General features: G+C 42.1%; 1 protein-coding gene across 7 annotated transcripts in view; it reads left to right on the top strand.

Annotated features, from left to right (window-relative positions):
* sipa1l3 (signal-induced proliferation-associated 1 like 3) overlaps window positions 1-23762 on the top strand; it is a 244325-nt gene that overhangs the window by 42798 nt on the left and 177765 nt on the right. For 4 of the 7 annotated variants that reach the window (XM_069908176.1, XM_069908183.1, XM_069908184.1 and 1 more), the window contains exon 2: window positions 4047-4113. The exons of 2 other annotated variants lie outside the window; for them this stretch is intronic. The gene's annotated coding sequence lies outside the window, so the exon portion shown is untranslated. Of the gene's footprint in view, window positions 1-4046; window positions 4114-17351; window positions 17454-23762 lie in introns of all 7 variants that reach the window. One more of the 7 variants, XM_069908177.1, reaches the window with a different exon arrangement.

The following is a 23762-nucleotide window of genomic DNA, read 5'->3' as shown; positions in this document are numbered from 1 at the left end:
GATATATCATAAAACCATTAAAATTAGGCTTTGAATAAAAAAAGTGGGGGGTGGGGGGTCAACCTATCTGCCGGTCGACTGGTACACCAAAATATACAGTATGTAAATATATAAATTTATGTCCACCAGTGCTACGATAGTGACCGTCAGACAATATCCCGGCATTGTGTACGTCCCAGCAACTCTCTCCATTCTCACTCTCGTGTTTAAGATGTCTTTGATGAAATTAGAGAGAAAAATCTGAAACCCACAAAAACTCTTTGAATTAGAAGTCGACGTGGATTTTGAATTGAAGGAATTGACCAATGAAAAGTTGGTGGAAATAAGAGTTGCAGAGGAAGAAATAGCTACAGAAGAAGTTCATTGTAAAAGGGGTCGGCAAATATGTTTTCACAAGTACATAAAGTGCTTGTCGATTTGGAAAGGATGGACCAGTGTCAAAAGATTCGGCGAGGTTGATCGTGAAATTCAGCAAGCTTTAAATTCCTATTGTCAAATCTATGCAGAAAAAAGTAAACAATCCAAACAAATTATGCATATTCTTCAAACCGATTTGTGCCCCTCAACCCCTGAGGTGAAGACAATGATGACCTACGGCCAAGTACAAGTGCTTTTATATACAGTATTGAGTAGGATAAAAAGAATGTGTACATGTAGATAGATGACTTGCATTAATTTTGAGATCCGACCGGATGGTCAGAATGGAACTCCGATGTATGTTGGGGAATGGCTGTAAATGGAATGGCCTTTAAACCATTTAAATTCCTTACCCTGTTAATCCTGTCATGCAAGCTGTCATCAAATCTCCTGTTGTCTTAAAACTCCTGTACATTTTAATAATTATCAGTGGAATCTGTACTTCCAGCCTGGGTATTCCTTCCGAGGTGTAGAAAATAAAATTCCATTTCAAATTTCTGTTCCAAATGAGAAATTCCTTCACCCTCTGTATAATCTCTAACCTAGCTAAAAGTTTGAGGCCTCATTCAAAACAAAGGAACAACTAGTACAGTTGAGGTATGAAGTGGGTCTTAAAACTTTCACCTGTTTACACAATGCTGGAGAAACTCAGCAGGTCAAACTGTACTTTTTACTTCAACAATGGTGTCTGCAGATCTCCGTGTTTTACGCTATTTGATCAGCTGAGTTTCTCCAGCATTAGATTTTTTACTTAAATTATGGTGTCGGACTGCCGTATTTCACACCTGTCTGCTGTGGTCTGAGCCATGCTTTGGAGCTTGAGCCAGTTTATTTCCAACAGTTTGATAACACCGGACTCTGTTTTGTAGGGGTTTCAAAGACCTTGTCAGTTTCTACTAAGATCAACGGTTCTGTGCGAGAGACCCCGTAGTCTATGCAAACCAGTTTTCCGGCAGTAGTGAGAGGCTGTAACCAAGTCCAGGAATATACACTGTGGGATGCACTAAAGCAAGGTGCAACCTTCTCAAGGAATTTATGGGAGATGCTATCACATAATGCTAAACTTCCTTCATTCAAGTTGTGCAGTAGATTGTAGGACTTGGGTGACTGTATAATAAAAATGAAATTGCTCAAAGTAATGTAAAATGGTAGCTGTCTTGGTATCAATTTTGTCTATGAAATCTTTTCCATTAGATTATTTTTCCAAGAAAATGATTGTAATTTTGAAGGCCTTTGCATGGTTTAGTTGAGGCCAACATTTTCATATCAGAGAACTTGGCTAGCTTTGTATTTGCACAAAAACAATGATGTGGTTCTGTGCTAATTTTTCCCCAACCCAATTCCAAACAGATTAAAGGAGAGGCTATTAAGCTCAAGTGGATATGTATCAATCACAAATGTTTCTTTATTTCTGAAGCAGGCTGGTCAGCATCAAATTGGAGTTTGATTCTTGATTCTCAATCCTGGGGTTGATGCTGATTTCCTAAAACAACCTAATTCAACTGTTTTCCATAGTTTTCATTTCCAAAGAGCCTTCTAGTGGCTGCCTTCAGTGAAAATTTGGGCTCCAGCTGGAATTGCAGTGAGAAATTTCCATCCAAGTTTATGGGAGAAGTTAGAACCTGAGGGTCTTTCTTTAAAAAAGACTTGGCCAGTCTTGCAGGGTCCATAGGAGGTAAACATAGAACATTACAGTGCAATACAGGCCCTTTGGCCCTTGATGTGGTTCTGACCCATTTACAGTGGTATGCAAAAGTTTGGACATCCCTGGTCAAAATTTCTGTTACTGGGAATAGCTATATATTACTGATGTTTTGGGCCTGAGTCCTTCAAGGTATAAGCAAAGAATAAAGCGGCCTTGGAATAAAGAAACTGAAAAATAGTTGGGGGAGGAGTCCAAACCAACAAAAGGTGTTAATTGAATATAATAAATGGAGAGGTGAGAATTGATTTGGACTATGAAAGGAGTTCAAGGAGAGAGAGAGAGAGAGAGAGAGCTGGGGGAAGGCAGCATGGGAAGATGATGGGGGGGGGGGGGGGGTAGTGTTTAACAGAAACTAGAGGTCGATGTTAATGTCATCCTGTTGGAGGGTGCCCAGTCACAAGATGAGGTGTTGTTTTCAATGCTCTCTATGATCTGTATGCTTTCTCTAACCTGGTGCAAATTAGGTCTTTATTTTTTGGAGCAATGAAGGTTGAGAGGGGATTTGATAGACTTGTCTAAGATTGAGAGGTATAGGCTTTTTCCATTGAGAGTAGGAGAGATTGAAATGAGAGATTGAGAATTAAGGGGCAAAAGTTTAGAAGTAACATGAGGGGGAACTTCTTTATTCAGAGGGTGGTGGCTGTGTGGAATGAGCTTCTGGGAGAAGTAGTGGCGGCAGGGTCAATTTTGTCACTTAAGTAAAAATTGGATAGGTATATGATTGGGAGGGGAATGGAGGGTTATGGGCAGGGTGCAGGTAGATAGGACTAGAGGAGAGTACTTAGTTTGGTGCGGACTTGAAAGGCCTGTTTCCGTGCTGCAATTGTTAGGGTTATATTTAACATATTTCTCCAATTCAGTAATGGCAGAATAATGGTGACAAGCCATGCGCATGAATTAAAGTTATAGACTAGTACCGCATAGGTTGACCATCGAGTACCTATCAATTTCCAATACTTGGCCCTTAGCATTTATACCTTGGCGATTCAATGAGATACAGTAAAACCCTTGTTATCTGGAATTCAAGCAAAGGGCAACCTTCAGCAACTGGCAAAAAAGAGGAAAAATAAATAAAAATGGAATTGAATAAATAGAAGTTTAGAATTGTAAATATTCTCTGAACTATTACACAAACATTTGGTGAAGGTGGGAGCAAATAATTTGGCCAACAGTGTCTCATTGTCATGCTTTGCTCGTAGCAGCTGTTTGAATAAAGTTGTTTGAATAAAATGGCTTCGGCCAGGCTGTAGAGCTGGTTGATGCCATTTGCCATTGGGGTGTCTCTCTTAAGCCCTTTTCAGATTGGTTAACCAGTAAATTGGCGGTTAAACAAACAGGTTCAAAATAGTGTTTTTGCCATTCACACTGGACCAATGTTAAACGGTTCTCTGTCCCCTTTCACACTCCCCATCCGCCATCTCAGAGCAAAGGGCACCTATCCTCCAGTGGTGGATACCCCCGTCCCTCTCACACTGGGCTAACCAGTACCCCAATTCAAAACACATTGACAATAATACACCCTCCTTAGGTGGTTCATCCCCAAGGCGATCTGACACTTGCATGCAGGTTGGTGAACATGCACACTGGCATGTTAACGGGTAAATTGGTGGATAATTACTGGGTTAAAGTGCCTGTGTAAATGGGGCTTTTGTGTCTCCTTATCCATGTTTTGCAACTTTTTATTAGCATATTATGAAGCATATTTCCGTAAACTGGGGAGGGGGATAATTATGATGGTAGCATGGATAGCGCAACACCGTTACAGCGCCATCAACTGGGGCTCGAATTTTAATTTTGTAAGTTACGGGAATTGCCTGATAAAAGTGAACTTTACATAATAACTACAATACAGTTTTTTCCCCTTTAAAATTACTTTACATTTTGCACTGTCTTTTGTCTTTTAAACTGTTTATTCTTAATGCAGGTGTAAGAGTGAGTCTCAAGCAACCAGAAAACTCGCTCCAGCAAATACCAATCCCCGTAACTGCCAGGTACTGGTTTTTTTTTTACTGTACTTGTATGTTGTGAAAGTCTCGAGGCCCTTTCAAGCAAGGAAAACACCCACCTATAATAAAGGCAGAGTTCTTCGCCCTTGCGCCTAAAGACTTGCCTCTCTGAATGTGCTGTGGCAGGCTCCGGGGCACTGATTCCACCCATTTTCTGGGGAGGATAATTGGCAGAACGCACTGCTCTGCCACCTGACCTGAATGTACAGCCGCTGCAAGCGGCTAGTTAGGGGCGGGGTGATGATACTGTCAGCCCACGACCCGTCTCCCCATTCTCCCCTCTCCCTCCAAGGCAGGGGCCGAAGGGAACCGTTGGGGGTTGGCTGGTGCAAACTTTGACAGCCTCACCGGGCCACTTTGGCCTTTGAGGCCGCTCTCTGCAGCTCAAATCGCGGCGGAGCAATTGCTGTCTTCCCTACCCATAATCCCCCACGTAGCTGGAACTATTCTGGGAAACACAGCAATTTCATGAGTAGGGGATTATGGGTATTGGTTTGCCACATATTTATGACGAGTGACAGCACCTCGAGCGGATCCAGAAGGCGCTACGAGGCTGCTGTCTGTAAGATGAGTTTAAGTTTTTGATCCGCGCTTGGAGCTGGCCAGGCGGAGGGCTGGCGTGATATGGCCTCCTGCCTCCACCAATCGCCTCAGGGAATGGGTTCCAGACTTCAACCACACTGAGTAGGTGAGGTAGTACAAATCCTTCTGATTATTGCAGCTGGATGGTGGGTTCGGGTGAATTGTGTTCAGAAGGGTGGTATCCAAGGGCCATCCTTGTGGATGAATTTAAAAATACTTTGGAGTTTGTCTAATGTTTCTTCATTTTTTTTTTTTTGGAACATTTGAAAGCTTTTAACTTTTAAATCTTACTGGAGAAGGGCACATCAAAGGCACAGCTGTGTGCAGCTGTAGAGAGATTAATGCTAATGGCTTATCAACATTATAACAGCAGTGATTATTGAGTGAGATCTGTTGCAGGTGACAGGCGTGGAGCTATTTGAAGTAACGTGACCACCCAGACACCACAAAATATGATACGTATACTGAAGTCTAGCTTTGATTTAATGGAGACCTAATGTTCACATTAAACCTTTCACAAACCCTCCGATGGTCCCAGTTAGAATAATTATAAATGCATTCAACCACACCACCTCCTGCAGTAATTTAATTTGGCAAAGTAAATCAGATGAATAGGTTCCAAGACATCATTTTGACTTTCTAAAGCAAACACTGGCATCCTTAACTTCTATTAGAAGAAGTTCAATTGTGTAGTCTCTCTCCATGAGCTCAGACTTTCTAAAAGCAGTATTGATAAAGGGTCCCAATCCGAAACGTTGTCTGACCATTTCTACCCGTGGACCTGCTGAGTTCCCGCAAAAACTCATTTATATAAAAAAAACCTTCTGGAAATGTAGTTCATGTTATAAAGTAATTGTAGTAACCATTTTGCCTGCAATAAGCAGCCCCAAATAGTTCTCTCCTCATTATGGAAGTTCTGGAGAGGGTGCAAAAGTGATTTATCAGGACGTTGCCTGAATTGGAAAATGTGTCTTATTAGGCAAAATTAGCAAAACTGGGACTTTTTCTCTTTGGAGGAAAGGATGAGGGGGTGACTTAATAGAGATCTACAGGATCATGAGAGATGGGAGTAGCAAACATCAGAGTACTGTACAAAGCGAAGGAAGGAAAGTTTAGGGGAGAAGTCAGGAGTAAGTTTTAAGTGGGTGCCTGGAATGCATTTCCAGGGGTGGAGGTAGAAGCTGGAACAATAGGAGTCTTTAAAAGACTCTTAAGCCCCTTTCACACTTGCAAGTGGTCCCAGGAATTAACAAACAATAGGCCTAAAAAGGGTCTAGTGAGAAAGCAAAACCTTCTTGACACCAGCGTGAGATGATGTCATCTCGTATCAGGGATAGTCTACCTTGACCCCTAGTACAATCCCGTGTGTCTGCAGACGCCAGCATTGATATCAGGCAAGTGTAAAATAGGCAATTGTGTTTTGGGATAGAAATGACCCAATTTTCTGCATGAGGGCAGGAATGTGAAGGAAAAAAAGATTAAAATGAAGGTATAAACTTTGCTGTGGGAAAGTCACAATGGGAGAGAGAGGGAGGAAATAAATAGCAATAGCAGACAATTTTTAAACAGCGCGGGAAAGTTGATAGCACTGTAGCACACAATTTATAAACAATGGGGGGGGGGAAGCAATGGTGGATCTGACTTCCCAGAATGCTGTGCAGCAGAGAACCTCCTCCATGAGTGCTTCGTGCATACAGCCCTTTCTCTACCACACGGAATTTTGCGATCGCACTACCAACTTTTCCACACTATTTAAAAATTGTCCGCTATTGCTAGCACATTCTCACGGCCCCTTGTGAAGGCTTATAGGTTGACACAAAAACAGAGGCTGAAGCACTCGTACTGTGTTGTACATAAAACTTAATTGTGTTATAATTAGGCATGATTAATTTTCTTCAAATATAATATCATAATATGTTGATCAGGATTTAGGGCAGGTCCACCATCGCTTGATGCATCATGACATCACCAGTAGAAGGTAGAACAGTCCTAACATTAGGTATGGCTCCTTGCAAGTGTGAATGTGTGCAGAGTCCCAGTTAAGAGTAGTGAAGTGTGAATAGCAAAAATGTCATTTCTATCCTGAGACACTGACGGCCGATTTAGTGGGATACAAGTGTGAAAGGGTCTTTACTCAGGCACATGGATGAAAGAAAAATAAAGGGTTATGAGGTAGGGAGGGTTTAGTTTTTTTGTTGGTATCTATTGGTCGGCATAACCTTGTGGGCCTAAGGACCTTTGCAGTTCTAAAATTATGGTAAGGAACTGAAAGCTTAGACAGATGAGTTTTAGAGCATTGTAAAGGAGAAGAAAAGGGTTTTGTTTGGTCAGAGGAATGGACGATCAGCAAATTCCAAGACCTGGGAGTTAACAGCCCATTGTGTAATTGGATCATGAATTTCCTCACCTCCAAGAACTTCTCCTCCGCAACATCTATCAGTACGAGAGCACCACAGGGCTGTGTTCTTAACCTCCTGCACTTTATACCTATGACTGTGTAGCTCAGTACGACAATAACACTATCTACAAATTTGTTGATAGTAGTGGGTTGTATAAAGGAAGGGGATGAGTCAGCGTGCAGGATGGAGGTTGAAAACTTGGCCGAATGGTGCACCAACAACAACTTCGCACTCAATGTCACCAAAACTAAGGAGCTGATTGTTGACCAGGAAGGGAAAACCAGAGGTATACAATCCAGTGATCATTTGGAGATCAGAGGTAGAGAGGGTGAGCAAACTTAGGTTTTAGGGAGTCAACTCATCAATGGCATTGTGAAGAATGCATATCAGCGCCTCTACTACCTGCGAAGATTCGACATGATGCAGAAACCCTGGCAAATTTCTACAGAGGTGTGGTGGAAAGTGTGCTGACCGGCTGCATCACGGTCTGGTATGGGGGACACCAATACCCCTGAGTGTAAAGCCCTGCAAAAGGTAGTGGGCACAGCCCAGGACATCACAGGCAAAACCCTCCCCACCATCGAGAACATTTACAGGGAATGCTGCCATCGGAGAGCAGCAGCGATCATCAAGGATCCACATCACGTGAACTCTGCCATCGGGAAAGAGGTATCGGTGCCACAAGACTCGCACCCCCAGGTTCAAGAACAGCTGCTGCCCCTCCACCGTCAGACTCCTCAACGACAAGCTCAATCAGAGACTCATTTAAGGACTCGTGCACTTTATTGATTTTCTTTTGTACTCCCTGTATTGCACAGTCAGTTTGTTTACATTGGTTATCTGTTTAGTTTTGTTTACATGTTGTTTATGCCGTGCACAGTTTTTTCTTAACACTATCAATTCTGCCTCGCCTGCAGGAAAAAGGAACCTCAAGGTTGTACGTGATGTCATGTTTGTACTCTGACAATAAATCTGAAATCGGAATGGGTGTTGGGAAATAGTGCAGCTTAAGGCCTCAGCAGGTGTAAACACGGCTCCAATGGCAGATCATTTAAACGTAAATCCCTGGTCAATGTCAAACCTCTGAGAACCAAGCATTTGTTAAATAGTCAAAAGTAAACTGCCTGGCAGTTTTTTTAATGGTGTATTATTGTGAATTATTTACTTGAGTTTAACCAGAGATTGTGGGTTGTGATTTAGTCCATGAAAACTGATGCTAGTTCATGAGTGTTTCTTTTTGCATTGGAATTGTATATAGCTGCAGTGCATTTTAGAAATCACACAGGTACAGAAAGAAGACTTTTTTTAAATGAAGAGGAGGAGGATGCTGTAATTCATGCCATGTGGCTTTCTTCCACTTAATCTAAATCATTTTTGAAAATTTTGTCCATACATGTAATCTTAGCCAAATATAATAATCAAATATTAATGTCGTGTCCATTATACATGATGGTAGAAAACACCCCAACCCCCTTAACAAATCCCCGAGAAAAAGAAAGAAATGAGCAAAAGCATGAAAGAAAAGAAATCGAGAAAAGTAAAGCAAGAAAAGAAACCTGAAGACATCCCTCACCACCCAACTTTTTGACCATTTGCGTCTTTTAATTCTTCTGAATAGTTATAACCATTTACCGCCCGGAAACGGGCCATATCTGCCCTTCGAGTCTGCGCCGGTTCACTTGAACAACTCCACTGGCTCGCCCCTCCCCCTCTCCGCCCGTAACCCCCCCCCCCCCACCCCACTTTACATCCATGTACACATCCAACCTTCTCTTAAACGACAGAAGGGGCCCTGCCGCAATTATCTCCTCTGGAAGCTCATTCCATTCTGCCGCCACTCTCTGAGTGAAGAAGCGTCCTCTTAAGGTTTTGCCACCTTACCCTTAACTCGTGCCCTCTTGTTCCAACCTCCCCTGCCCCTCAGGGGAAAGCGTCTACTCTCATCTAGTCATCAGGGTGAAAGAATGGACTAGTTGCTGTTGTCATCAGCAGGGGGGGGTGGGTGGGAAATGGTCCCTCCCGGTTATCTGCCTTTAGCATCTAAACACTTTGAAAGAAAACACATTGGTTTTGGTAATTCAAAATCAGAATTTTTTTTGTCATGAACATGTCACAAAATTTGTGGTTTTGTGGCAGTGTCACAGTGCAAACATTTATATAAACCACCTCAAAAAATAATGCAAGAAGAGGAAAAAGTCAAAGGAAGGCAGTGTCTGTGGTTCATTGTTCATTCTGTTGGCAGAGGGGAAGAAGCGGTCCTTGTGCCGCTGGGTGCTCATCTTCAGGCTCCTGTACCTTTTTCCCCCCCAATGGTAGCAGAGTGAAGAAGACATGCCCTGGGTGGTGGGGGTCCTTGAGGATGGAGGCTGCTTTCTTAAGGCATCGCCTCTTGCCGGTGTCCAATGTGGAGTGAAGACTGGTGCCTGTGATGTCGCAGGTCAAGTTTTTTTTTCTTGTCCTGAGACTTGGCACCTCTGGACCAAACAGTGATACAACCAGCCAGAATGCTCTCCACGGTACACCTGTAGATATCTTCAAGATTCTTAGTTTGGTTGTGAAATTATGGCACTTGTGGAAAAAGTGTTCTCTGTTCAATTTAAATTTACAGCCAAGTCTGAATAACCTCTTGATCATTGTACATTTTTTTTTACCTTGTGAGATTTCTTGCAATGCTTTATTGAATAAATCTGGTCATAACTAAGTATTGCTATGGTGTGAGTGATGCAATATGAAGGTGAGTTAATTGGAAACAGTTACTAAATGGCAGGCAGTTTGAATGGAGCACTCTTGTCTCTGGCAGCTCCACTCATCACTGTTGGGCAGCTAGGTTGACGCTAACACGGATGGAGGTTTAAAAAAAAAATTATGCTAATAGCAGGGCTTTGGTTTGTTCAGTAAATCCGGCTGAACACAAAGAAACCTAATCTGCCTCTAATTTTCATATTAATCATTTGGTCTCTCCCTATCACAGATGTTCCCTTTTTTCCTAGCAATTCTTCCTCCTTTTATCTCAATTCAAAACCAACTTTGTCTCATTGCCAGATATCTGATGAGGCATCTCAGACCTGAAATGTTGATTTTGTTTCTTCTTGCCATAGATGTTGCCAAACCAGATCAGCATTTTCTGTGTTGTAACACTGGTAGACACTTCAAGGGCAAAATGCCCAAAAGGGAGTATTGGTTGTTGCATGGAGATTGAACAGTGATTAGTACATTCATTTTGCTCCAGCAAATTTTAAATCAGTAAAGAAAACAAATTTGTACCAGACAGCCATTAATAACCATCCCCTGAGTCCCACCGTGACTCCCTTGTCCACTTCTCCCTCCCCACCATTCGCCCTCTTGACACCTACACTTGTGACCGCAGGAGAGGCCCCAAACAGTCCTTCCAAGTATAGCAAAACTTCAGTTGTGAATCTTCTGCATCCAGTGCTCCTGTTGTGGTTTTCTCTACGTTGGAAAGACTGGACACAGATGGGGAGATCACCTCGTTGAGCACCTTGGCTCTGTATGCTACGATATCAGTGGCCACCAATTTCAATTCCCTGCCCCATTGTTGACATATCTGTCTATGGTCTCATGCACTGCCAGACTGAGACAACTCGTATCCTCCGCTATCTCTCTCCCTCTGTCTCCTTTCCGAGCCAAAATCAATTTTCTTTTGTATCCAATTAACACCTTTTGTCCATCGGTCTGTACTCCTTCCCCTCCCATTTCTTTCCCCAACCTTTAAATGCAATGTTTTTTTTTAAGGTCTCAGGCCCAAAATATTGGTAATATATCTATCCTGCGAGACCAGCTGAGTTCCTTCAGCGTTTGATTTTCAAATTCTGCATATAATTATGGAAAGATATTTGCAAAAGTTAACATGCAGCGATAAGAAACTGGTCTTGGCTTGGAGTGCACTTCATTTCCAAAGCAAAATGTCTTAATTGTTGTGGATTTGTTCAGAAGATTAATTGTTCACAAAATTGTTCAAGTGAACCAGATAATGGTTCAAATTTATTGAATTATTTTGTGTGATTTCTAAACAAAGCTTCATTAGTTTTTGGGTGAAAGTATGATGCATTGGAGGTGATGTTCCATCTTGAGTTTGAAAGTTCTAATTTGTCAATTTTCTCTCCTCTTGCCTTGCACCCATTAACTGCTTGGGTGTTTTTCAATTCTGGGATCATCTTTAAACTCAAAAGCTCTCCTGTGTATAGGGTTTAAGTGTGATTGAGTCCTCGTGGTTTAGTTGTTCTCCATTTATGCTTTAGCAGTGGAGGGATACTGATCAGGAGTGGGAACCCAAACTGGTTCCTCAGACTCGCATGGTTCTCGGGAGTCTGCGATTCGTCCATTTCTCAGATTGCATTTTTCAATACAGAACTTAATTTGGCATCAATTTGGACAGCCTTTTGGGGAAAGATGTTGTTGAAAGGCCCCCAAATTTCAGTTTTTATTTATCTTCCTACATTTCTCTGAATACATTTATTCCAATCCTCATTTCTTTTATAGACCTCCCCTACCTGTCACATCAACTCCTTGGCCTCCCCAGCCCTCTACCTCACCACCACCCCCCCCCCCCCCCACCGACTTTCCCAACCCTCCAATTCCACATCCTTCCCTCTCCATTCAGAGACCTAACCCTTTCCTGCCCCCCACCCCCCATCACCTTGGCTTTTCCCTCTTGTGCCCTCTCACCCCTATCCACCACTGGCCTCTTGCCTATGGTTCTGAACCTGTCCTCCTGCTCCACCCCTGGCCATTTATTCAGCTGCCTGCCTGTACCTTGATGAAGGGCTCGAGCCAGAAACGTTGGTTTTCTTTGTCTTTGCTATGTAAAGAACACTGCATGAGTTTCTCCAGCAGTTTTGTGTAAACTACAATCAGTGTTGTTATGGAGTCCAGAGGACCCCAAAAACCAGCAGGAATAGATATGCACGACAACAGTTATTTAAACAAAAGTAGCTTTTAATTATATTTGAACAAGAAAACAGAATTAAACTTTAACATTACTTAACCTACTTAATCCCCCCTCTAATACTAAGCGCAGGTGTATGTAATGCATATGTAAGATTAGAAAAGTTCTTTGGATCACAGTCCAATCTCACTGGTTGCAGGCAATTCTTGTTCTGTGCACAGAAGTTAGCATTAACAAAGTTCACCAGTCTTTGGTGCTTAACAGGCAAATGGTTACCACTCAGGAAGTTTCTTGCTGGTTTTCAGAGAGAGATTCCTTTTCCAGGACACCCGCAACTGATTCCTTCTCAATCAGTCTTGCTGATGAAACTTGCCCCCTTCAGGGTTCTCCAGGTGATCCTCTTTCTTTCAGACCTCCAGTCTTCTCCTTTGACCAGGCAGCCTTCCAAAGTTTGCCAGCCTGTCCCTCTGGAACTGATTTCTGTCTCCTCTCTCGCTCTGCTTCACACCCTCCCTCTCTGAGAGCAAAACTGTTCTGACTGCCTGCAGAAATCGCATGCTCTCCCAGGCAAGCTGTATTCTGCATCTTGGTTGCTCTTTCTAAGGGGGGTGGGGGTGGGGTGGGGGAAGCATTCTGCAAAAGTCTTGCAAAAATTCTGTTTTGAAATGTGTGTGTGCAAGCTGCTCTAACAATTCCTCCCAAACCACCTCTAAATACTCAGTGTTTGTAGATTTTTGTGTTTTAATTTCGTTTATAGGCTGTCCTGTGCGACTGCAGTACAACGGATTTCGTTAAAAATATTCTGAATTTAATTCTGTGCCAGTCATTGTGGCTTTAGGAGTTGCAGCTAGAACAAAGATTGAACCACAAAAGGAATATTTGAAATTTATTTTGGAGGGAATTGAAAGGAAAACTTTTTAATATATCTATCAAAAAACTTTTTTCCCCTTTTGTGGTCGCAGTTGAATGTCAAAAAATATTGAATCAAGTATTGTAGCAGTCTTATTTTAGAACAAATTATATTGCCGTTGAAATAGGGAGTGAATTTGGCTTGTTAGGTTTGTGAATTAAGGCAGTTATTAAGTAGAGCACATCGATCTTCGTAACTTCACCTGTATGTTGGCTGTTGGTATCTCTGTTTTGTCAGCACTCTACTAATTTTAATTGCAAAATGAATAATTTAATGAGAGATAAAAAGTTCAGTTTAAAAACAAGAATGCTGGAGGAACTCGGCAGATCTTGCGGAGAAGGTCTCAGGCTCCAGCTCAAAGCATCAGTTGTTTGGTGTTTGGTGCGGACTGGAAGGGCCTAATGGCCTGTTTCCGTGCTGTAATTGTTATGTTATGTTATATTATCTTTGCAATCAATGGATGCTGTGAGACCTGCTGAGTTCCTCCAGCAACTGATTTTTTACTAAAATCATAGCATCTAAAGACTTTCATGTTTCTGGTATGGGGACACCAATGTCCCTGAGCATAAAGCCCTGCTAAAGGTATTGGGCAGAGCCCCAGCCATCACAGGCAAAACCTTCCCCACTATACATCGACGGGGAACGCTGCCGTCAGAGAGCAGCAGCGATCATCGAGGATCCGCACCACCCGGCACACACTCTGCTCTCGCTGCTGCCACCAGGAAAGAGGTGTCGGTGCCACAAGGATCGCACCACCGGGTTCAGGAACAGCTGCTCCTCCTCCACCGTCAGACTCCTCAACGACACTCAGTCAGGAACTTGTGTTAGGATTCTTATTATTTTCTTCTCTGTCATTTCTTTATTTATTTACGTGTGTACGTTGAGTCGGTGGGTGTTTTTTTGCACCACCAATAAGTGGTAATTCTGCCTCGCCCGCAGGACAAAGAATCTTGGGGCTGTCAGTGATGTCATGTATGTACTCTGACAATAAATCTGAAAATTGTGTCTTTTTTCCTTTGGAGACATCAATTTCTGTTTAATTTTTCAGGTGATGATTGTTCGGAGACTTTTTAACGTTTTGTTTTTCTTACTTGAGAAGAGGGCAAATGGGGCCTAGTTTAACGTGCGGAGATTTTGATTTCCCCTTCCCTATTCTGATTGAGAAGGGATTTGAAAGGCAACAGATTAAAGTGAGAGGTTCCCTAAACCTTGTCAATTCCTTGCGACATGAGCAGAGATCTGGAGGGTTCAATTAAATCTGCAAGCAAGTGGCGCCATTTTGTTTTGCATCCACTTTCAAAACCAGTCTGTCTAAAAGCATTGTTGAGACCTTTCCCAAGCCAGCAAACTGTGGGTTGCTTCATGTAGAATCTATTGAGACCATCCTCAAATAAACATCAGTGATGGCTTTCTTGATGACAAAGAAAATTGTGCTTAGGATTTAAACTCAACCAGATAAGGCATCGTTGCCAATTTGTAGTCTTATAACTTTTATTCTCTTTTTAAAAAAAAAACTGCACTTGTTGCATTGCTTAATATTCAGGTACTGCTTGGATTATGCATTCTTGATCTGCACGTTATCCTCGATTAGAATTCTAATCCAATCCACAGCTCTTGCATGAAAATCCTGGTCGTCCATAATCATGTTTGCCAAGATCTAATTATTGCAAGGTCCTAGTTGCTTCAGAAAAACAATTGGTACTTGCACCACTGATCACATATCAAAGTTACCTTGTTGCCTGTGAAACAACGCTGGAGGTCTTAAAAGGAAAAGCTTTTGTTTCGTTCCTTTTAATGTTATGCACTTTAACTCGTTTTGAATGAAAACTTACTGCAAGATCAGGGCACAAGTGTTCCAGTACATTGTTCCCTGGATTAGTAGACTTGTGTAGCAGTTGCTGCGTGACTGGGTTCCTGAGTACATTGTGAACTAATGGTTGTACAATTTACCCTCTTGTCAAGGAAGGACGTGGTGCTGTTATGCACCATCTGGTGGTCAGTTTACCTCTCGTGGTTGGGAACTGCTGGTCAGAAGACCATTTGATACAAGTGACCTGTGAATATTGTTATTGACCCCCCCCGCCCCCAAAAAAAACATTTTGGATGAACAACAAACCGGTCATGTCATTCTAAATGTACATCTGTTACGTTAATAGCAGTCGTCAGTAATTTATTCCCTCATGTTTGTTCCACTTTGCATTGAGATCAAAGTTAATGGCAATATAACTTAATTTGCCCCATTCCTACCTCCTTCTCCTTGGGTTAACAAAAATCTACTGCTCTCGGATTTAAAATTAACATTTGTTTTGACCTTGATTGAAGAGGATAATCTGTATGGATGTAGGTGAGCTACTTCATTGCAATGGAAGGGTAAGATGTGTGGCTGAGTGCAGTTTAGCCACTGAACTTTTCCTTGTATAATTAATGCTCGAGTGCAGTTTTGTTGATCAATGTGACCTTTTTTGAGTTACTGGAGTCGAATAAAGTTGTGGGAGTGGATAACTCATTCAGCTCTTCTTTCACATGTGTTTTAAACAGTTTAAATGGCCACACAGCCAGAGAGCTTCCAGGCAAGAATTGGTTAAGTTGAACCAGACACCCTTGATTTCTGTAAAAAAAAAACTTGTGGCTGATTTAGGAAAATGGTCAGTTTTTGAGCTGATGCCCATCAGTTGAGCTAGGGCAATGATCTTTAGAAAGCAGTTTAGCTATTTGAAAGCACTAAACATTTTTTGTCAAATATATGTTCTAAGTAGCAGCCTGTTAAAGGAGCCATCGGTGGTTTATTCTTAAATCCTACAATTTTGGGGTCTGGGCTCAACATAATGGCACCTATGATCAACAGCGGTCATGAGAGGGTCGCAGACTCCGTGGAAGCAGAGGCCTGGCAAAGGGCAGCAGAAAACGGGGAGACGACCTCCCCACCCCCGTTTGAGATGACCCACGGGATGGTGGCAGACCAGTGAGGGGCTCTGCTGAAGAACACACAAGCGGCAGGCTGTTGGTGACCATGGCGAGGAACCCATTCAGGCTGCGGGCTGCTGGCGACTACGGCCAAGGGATTGCAGCAGGGTGCAGACTGCTGGAGACTGGGTGAAGGGGTATCAGAACTGAGATGCAAGAGAATGCCGAGGGCTTCCTGATTGTGTCGGAGGTTTGGACCTGGAGCTCAGGTTGCCGATGATTTGGATTGAAGTCTGCAGCTATATAGGCCACTGGAGGCAAATCCACTGACACTCAGTGACTCTGGGAGAAATTCTCTTTTGCTTCCCTTTCAATGACTGTCAGGGCATTTTCTGCTGATGGCGAATCTTTGTATGCCTTACAATAGACCAGAGGAAATTTTGTGTAATAATGACATTTTCTGTTTTTATTACATGACCATATAAGAATCTTAAATGTATTTCTGTTGAAGGATTAGGAAAGTGAAAATCCAGCCTGGCAGCACTGAAGTCTATTGGGATGGAGACTGACCTGTTTCCACTGGGGTTTTGTTGGTTCTGAGGTGATAAATGAGGCTTGAGTAGAGTGGGAGGTTGGGTAGTTTGTGAAGCTGTCCATATTTCCTGCTGCTTTTGCAAGGCTTCTACATATTCCTGATGTCTTGGGCCAGAATGCAACAGTGACCGATGATGGACTCTGTGGAGCAATAATTCAGTGTAGGGTTTAGTGTCAGCACAGCGGAGCCTTCAAGGTACATAATACTGGATGTGACAGATGTGCAGAGATTAAATTTGAGCCGTTTATTGCACGATCACTTATCCATCATATACTTCATACATCAGTTTGAATCCTCAAGTCGCTGAACTTTCTGTATATATTTGAAACTTTGTTCGACAAAGCAGTTGCTCAATCTGTTCTGGCTCCACTGTTTCCAGTTCTCCTTTACTTGCTCCTGTTCTCACTTTTTTCCCCTCTCTCAAACCCTCCACCCAAAGCCCGATTCTGACTTGGTGAGGCCTTAAGCTATATAAAGCTTGGAAGCCCCATTTTAAAAAAAAAAAAAAAAAAAATTATGCCAGAAGGTCTCAAAAAATGAAAACGTACATGTCTTTTAATTATTTAATAGCAAGGTTACCGGAGTAAAATATCTGTCAAGTGTTGGTACTTTTTTGAGTTGCTCCTCAAGCAGCTTTTTCTTGTATCTGCTCTCAAATGTTCTCCATTGCAAGCCTGAAAAATAGGAAATTTATGCTTTAAAATATCACAACTTAAGTAAAATTTTAAAATTACATGTAAAAATTTGCTACACAAGCCATTTAAAAATGGTCTACATAATTAATAAATATATATGCCATCAGTAGTTGAAGACTTAATTTACCATCATCAATTCTATATCAATTCAAAGCTATTTGTCATTTGCCAAAATATTTATGGTATGTTGAATTTTGTGTTATACTCTCATTTTGGTGCTTTCTTTTCCTAGCCCATATCGAATCTTGGGTGTGAACCCGTAAACAGATGAATAATAGCACGGGTGGAGCCCGTAATCCCAATGCGTAGATCAAAAGCTCAATTAAATAGACATGTGAGTAGAAAAGTCTCCAAATTCCTGATGGCCTGAATTAAATATAAAATTTGGAACATATGAAGCGGAGCAATATAGGTTAAAGCATAAAGCATTTTCCCACTCCAGGCTCAATTTATGGATATACAGGTACTCCCTGGCTAATGACTGTAATTGGGACCAAAGGATCAGTTGCATCTTGAAATGGATTTCAAGTCGGAATTTTGCCTGGGCACATGGTGTACTAAAGTCTAAAAGCAAACTTTTTAATCAAATGTGGTATTTATGAACTATAACGGGGATATAGCATATATAAGAACCTAAATGTGTGTTGGTCGGCGTCCTGGGAACAGTAGGCTGGGTGCGGCCATTTTGATTCCTGTGTGCATGCACAAGTCTTCGCTTGCTGCGTGCGTGTAGATTTAAGTGGCCTGTTGATATTGAATTCACGCCCTTAACCCTCGCAAATACGCAAGTTGGGGAGTACCACAGATTGTGAGGCCCTAACCTGTAGCTTGTTTAGTTTATGCCTAAATCCAACTCTGCCTCCACCTGACCTGCATCTTCACCCTTCCCACCTTTTATCCTGCATCCTAACACCTCTTTCTCTACCCCCACTCCCCCCCCCTACTTTATGCTTCCCACTCTAGACTCGATGAAGGATTGGAACCCAAAACGCTGACAGACCATTTTTCCTTAGGAATGCTGCCTGTCCTGCTAAGTTCATCCAGTAGTTTGTGTTCTTCACTTTAAATGCCCTCATGTGTGGGCGAAAAACTCTAAAAATACAAAAATCTTTACCTGTATCTCAATCTAAGCCCTCTTCAACATGCTGGCTAGTTGTGAACAAATAATATTTCAGGAAATTAAATGTCTTTGTGGCATAGAAGACTGAAACAATAGGCTGTTGAAGTGAAGCTCTGCATGTTTATTTATGCAAGCTGGGAGCCTGGAGCAGGCCTGTCAGCTCTGTCACATTATATCTGCTGCCTTGCAGTAATTCTATTATATTCTGTGTTGCTCACTGAGTGAGCAGAAACTTTGAAAGAGGTCAACTCTGCACAAATCGTTCTGCTTTATGCTGACTGCCCTTTGCAAATTGTGTTTAATCTTGTGATGCAAGTTGTTTGGGATGTGGTGGTGTCTCATTTTGGTATCGTTTTGCCCCCTTTACTTGGATGCTGTTGTATTCAGTTGAGGTAAGACTATGGTCCAATAAGTTATCTCTACTTTTGACCAAAGCAAGCCACTGTTTTGATCCCAGTTTTGCAGCTATGCTCTTGTCAATCAATGTCTCTACTCTCTGGATGTTATTAGTTGATTTTTGGCACTTTATGTTGTTGGTGTCTTTAATGTTATAAAGAAAAGGAATTGAGAGGATTAGAAATGAAGCATTGCTAAACCTTTCCAATGTTTTAATTTAATTTCCCCGACATACATCCAGGTTCCGTTTTGACCATCCGGTCGTCCCTCAGAACGAACGTACGTCAGAATTGGCCTATAATTCCTGTTGTTATAGTTTGTCAACTACAACATGGAAGCCACCAAGGCCAGCTCTTGTGAGACACATTATTTTTCATAGCCTCGATTTTCACTGTAATCGCGTAAATTTTATATTTTTTCTTTCATTTTGGTGCTCCTCTTGTAGTGACGTCAAGCAAACGTACTTTGTCGGACCCAGCGCAGTTTTTAAAAAAAAAGTGTTTGGAACGCATGCGCAAATTGCCTTTGCTTGGGAGAGAGAGAGAGAGAGGAGATTGAAGAGGGAAAGAGAGTGACGGCAATCTGCACATGTGTTCCAAATCACAGAGGAGACACCGCTGGCTCTAGTTACCCGTCACCACATCGGCTTCCCGGCAGGAGCAGGGATGTCAGCCTCCTGGCAGGGACAGGGGAGAGAGCTACCTGAAAAGTATTTTTTTTTTTTTAAATTTTGGTACCTGAACTGGGGAAAGTATCTGGATGAAAGACCGATAATTGTGGATTTTGGCACAATGTTGGAAGGTCATAGTGCTGTAGGTTTTGCTGCCTAGAAGCTGGCCCTTCAGCCCAACTTGTTTATACTCACCAAGTAGTCTACCTCCGCTAGTCCCATTTGCCTGCATTTGGTCAATTTCCCTGAAAATCTTTCCAATCCATGCACCTTGCCTAAATGTCATTTAAACATTGTAATTATATCCACTTCTCCCATTCCCTCTCATGCCATGATTCACTTTGAGGGGGGGGGGGGAGGAGAGTGGGGGTTGGTAAGTAGTCCCTTTTAAACCTTTCTGTAAGCTCCCTTCCCTGGTAGAAAGACTGGGTCTGTGTCTTATTAATGCCCCCTCATGATTTTATATGCCTCAATTGGATCACCCCTCTGCCTCCAATGTTCCAGGGAGAAAAGATCAAGCCTCTCCTTGCAAATCAAGCCCTCCAGTCCAGTTAACATTCCCGTTGATCTATTTATTTATCTAATTATTTATTTATGTTCCCTTTGCAGTTTAATAACATCTTTCCCATAGCTGGGTGACCAAAACTGCATATTATACTCCCAAATGTGGTCTTACAAACATCTTGTATCTTCTTCTGGCCGTCCATCCCACAGTATGATGGTTATTTTCAGTCAGCTTGTGGGGTTTGATATGAGGATACCCCACTCCTCAGAAAGAATGTGTGTGAATGGATTGAGGTGAATAGGGGCTGCACAGGTCCAGACCCACCCTCTTGACATCCCCTTCCAGATCCAGTGGCAGTCCAAGACATCTGGGAGAAGTTCTGTCGCAGTGAACGAGTAGACCAAGTTTCAATGCAAGGGATGCCCTTTCCGTGCTTCATGGCACATGCTTGCTAGATGGCCGTTGACCGTACAAGATGGTTCGTCTGCCCTTTGACAGGTCTTGTTTTTTCATCCTGTAGGTTGTTTAGCCACCCTCTGCACCAGACAAGTCTGGTGGGGGACCATGCGACAGATAGTACTGAATTACATGGTACCAGTAGCCCTCCAATGAGTGACCTGGCCATCTTGAATAGTTGTAACATGATATCTCATCTCCTCAATGCCCTGACTGATGAAAATGTGCAGGCCAAATGCCATTTCTCCCCACTCTGTTTTTCGATGTCTCCACTTTCGGCAACTATTTATGTGTGCTCCTTGGACTTTCTGTTCTACAACACTCTCTCAATTTCATCTGGATACTGTTGTAATCTCAGATAACCACCTTTATTGTCCACTGTACCAACAATTTTGGTGTTAGTTGCCATGCTAATTAGATAGTCATCCAAGTTAATATAGATGGCAAACAACAGGGGACCTAGTACTGATTCATACACTGTCACAAATCTCCGATCTGAATAACAACCTTCCATCCATCATAGCTGAACATGCAATTGTTTTGTTACTGAATTTGTCCCAGTCACTAGCTTGACCAGACATTAATAAGGAAATGTAGCATAATGATTACGGCTTATGGGAGGTGACACGGGTCTAGACATTAGAATCAAAGAACACTACAGCACAGAAGCAGGCTCTTCGGCTCCTCTAGTCTGTACCCAACTATTTTTCTGCCTCGTCCCACTGGCCTGTACCCGGACCATATCCCTCCTGTCCATGTACCTGTTCAAATTTTCCTTAAATGTCAAAATTGCGCCTGCATTTACCAATTCAGCTGGCAGCTCATTCCACGCTCCCACCACTATCTGTGTGAAGTTCCCCTTAATGTTTCTTTTAAACTTTTCCCCTCGCCCTTGACTGATGTCCTCTAGTTTTTTTAAACTTACCTAACCTCCGTGGGAAAAAGTCTGCTAGCATTTACTCCATCTTCCCATCATAATCTTGTATACCTCTTTCAAATCTCCCCTCCTTCGGTGTTCCATGCCCTGTAACTTGGTTCTTCAGGTCCTGCAACATCCTTGTAAATCTCCTCTTCACTCTTTCAATTTTATTGATAGCCTTCCTGTTGTTAGGAGGCCAAAGCCACAAACAATACTCCAAATTTGACCTTCCAGCTCCTATGTTCAATGCTATGTATTACAGTATTGAAGACCAATGTACCAAAAGCTCTCTTTATGGCCCCATCTACCTGAGATGTGTTCCAATTGCACCCTAGCAGCTTTTAAATGTGGTTATTTTAAAAGATTTAAATGAAAAAGATCTCAAATATCTAACGGTAACTACTAATACTCGTCTTCTAAATGTATCCTTTGTTTGTATGCGTGTTACGTCTGGTTGTGTGTTCGCATGTTTTGCACCGAGGACTGGAGAACACTGTTTCGTTGAGTTGTACAATCAGATGACAAGTGAACTTGAAAGACTAACAACCTTTCGTGGGTAGTACGATGAGTATAGCGATTAGCGCAACACTGTTACAGCGCCAGCAACCCGGGTTAGAATGCGGCACTGTCAGTAAGGAGTTTGTACGTTTTCCCTGTGTCTGTGTGGGTTTCCTCCGAGGGCTCTGGTTTCCTCCAACCCTTCAAAATGCACTGGTTAAATTGGGCGGCACAGGCTCATGGGCTGAAAGGGCCTGTTACTGAGCTGTATGTCTAAATTTAAAGCTAACGGAGGATTATTAAAGTTATTTCATAATAAACTTTATATTATTTTAAAAAAATCAATTGACATTGACCTTGTCTTGTGTGCCTGTATGTGGCTCTGGATCCATGGGTTGAACCTTGATTGTTCTCTGAAAAAGACCAGAAAGAGGCACAGTTCCGTAGCAATTGGGTGCACAGAGAGAGCAGTTGGTGCCTGGAACAAATAGGTGGAGTTCTCTGTAGAATGGCTAAAACGGAAAACATTTTTGTATTGTATTTGACAGTGGATCTATTTGCTTTCTGCATTGAGTGTTTTCCAGTTTGATTCATTAAGCCTATGGTGAAAATGTCCCAGAGGGAGTTGTAAAGTAGGTACACTGTGCCATTTTACCACATCTAGTTTATTAGTGAGAATGTTTGGTCCTCTTTTACTTAATTAAAACTTTACCCTTGGGTTAAAAAAAGTATTTATACAGATAATAATAATACGTGGGCATGATAACATTAAAAAAAATTATACGTTGACCTTCAACTATCGTGGATCTCTTCTTAGGAAATGCCTGGAAGATAGAATTAACATATAATAAAAGTTTTTATAGCTCTCTCACACATTCATGTAGCAAATAAGTACCGAAGTTTGCATATTTTTTGATATTTTGGAGCTCGCCTCTACTTGGTTAGATGTCTGGAACCAAGAGTTTACCAGAGGATGATGGAACAAGCTGCCAGAGGAAGTGGTCAATTCTGCTTGGTAAAATTGGAGCGTTCAGAAGATAGTTAGACAGGTAGTTTGATAGGAAAGGTTTGGAGAGATCAGGAATAAAAAAAAATAAGTATCTGAAAATAATTTTAATATTTTATTTTAAATGTTGATAAATTTTTTTGTACTTTGATGAGTAGAAATTCTGCCTGACCTGCAGGAAAAAGAATCTTAGGGTTGTATGTGATGTCATTTATGTATTCTGACAATAAATCTGAACTTTGAACAATAGAAAGGAGAGTGTTGTCATACACTGCTGCCTTCATTTTTTTCCTCCAAAATAGACTTTATTGACAATACATTCAGTTTTACAAAATAGAAAACTGTTCAAAGTCTTTTGACACCCTTGGTGTCATGTCCATACATTTCCATCAATGTACATTGTTGCATTCATTTCTAATTACACCATTGTGGCACCATGTTGTTACTCCCTTCTTCCCTCTGTTGTTTAAGGGGCCGTTCCCCTCGGATTCCAGTCGTCCCAGTGATGCAAGGAGTTTAGACCAGCCGTTCTCAACCTTAGGATTCTGCTCAAAATTTATGGGCTTCCTTCCCTGTGAAACAGTCATATTTAGTTGGGTTTTTGTGAATATCTCTCTAACCTTCTTCCCTGCCCTTGGGGCCCACCTTATTAAGGATTTTAGTCCATGGCCCCCTGTTGAGAATGGCTGCACAGTGCCCTCACGTTGTCTGCATCAAGTCTCAACGTTTTCCTGCCAGTCGGCAGCATTCCCTCAAAGACCAACCAGTTTTGGGCAGATCAAAGGATGCCTTTAACTGAGTTGATGGTCTTATAGCAGTTCTGGGCATCTGTCTCTGCAATCGTCCCTGGGAACAGCTTGTAAATCAGAGTCCTCTGACATTCTTCTACTAGCAATAACTGTGACATGGACTCTTGCATCCTTCACCACCCTCTCTTAGTGAATCATCATTCTGTAAAGAAGTGGGCAACTGTCTACACTCCACTGCAGTCATCTTTGGGACAATGTGCAATGTGGATGATATTCCTGTTGTAAAGGAAGGATTTGACCACCAGCCAGGTAAGTCCTGGTGCT

The sequence above is a fragment of the Narcine bancroftii genome, chromosome 13, assembly GCF_036971445.1.
Source record: "Narcine bancroftii isolate sNarBan1 chromosome 13, sNarBan1.hap1, whole genome shotgun sequence".
NCBI lineage: Eukaryota > Metazoa > Chordata > Chondrichthyes > Torpediniformes > Narcinidae > Narcine > Narcine bancroftii.
Note: the sequence above shows the minus strand (reverse complement) of the source record. Positions and strands in the feature narration are given on the sequence as shown.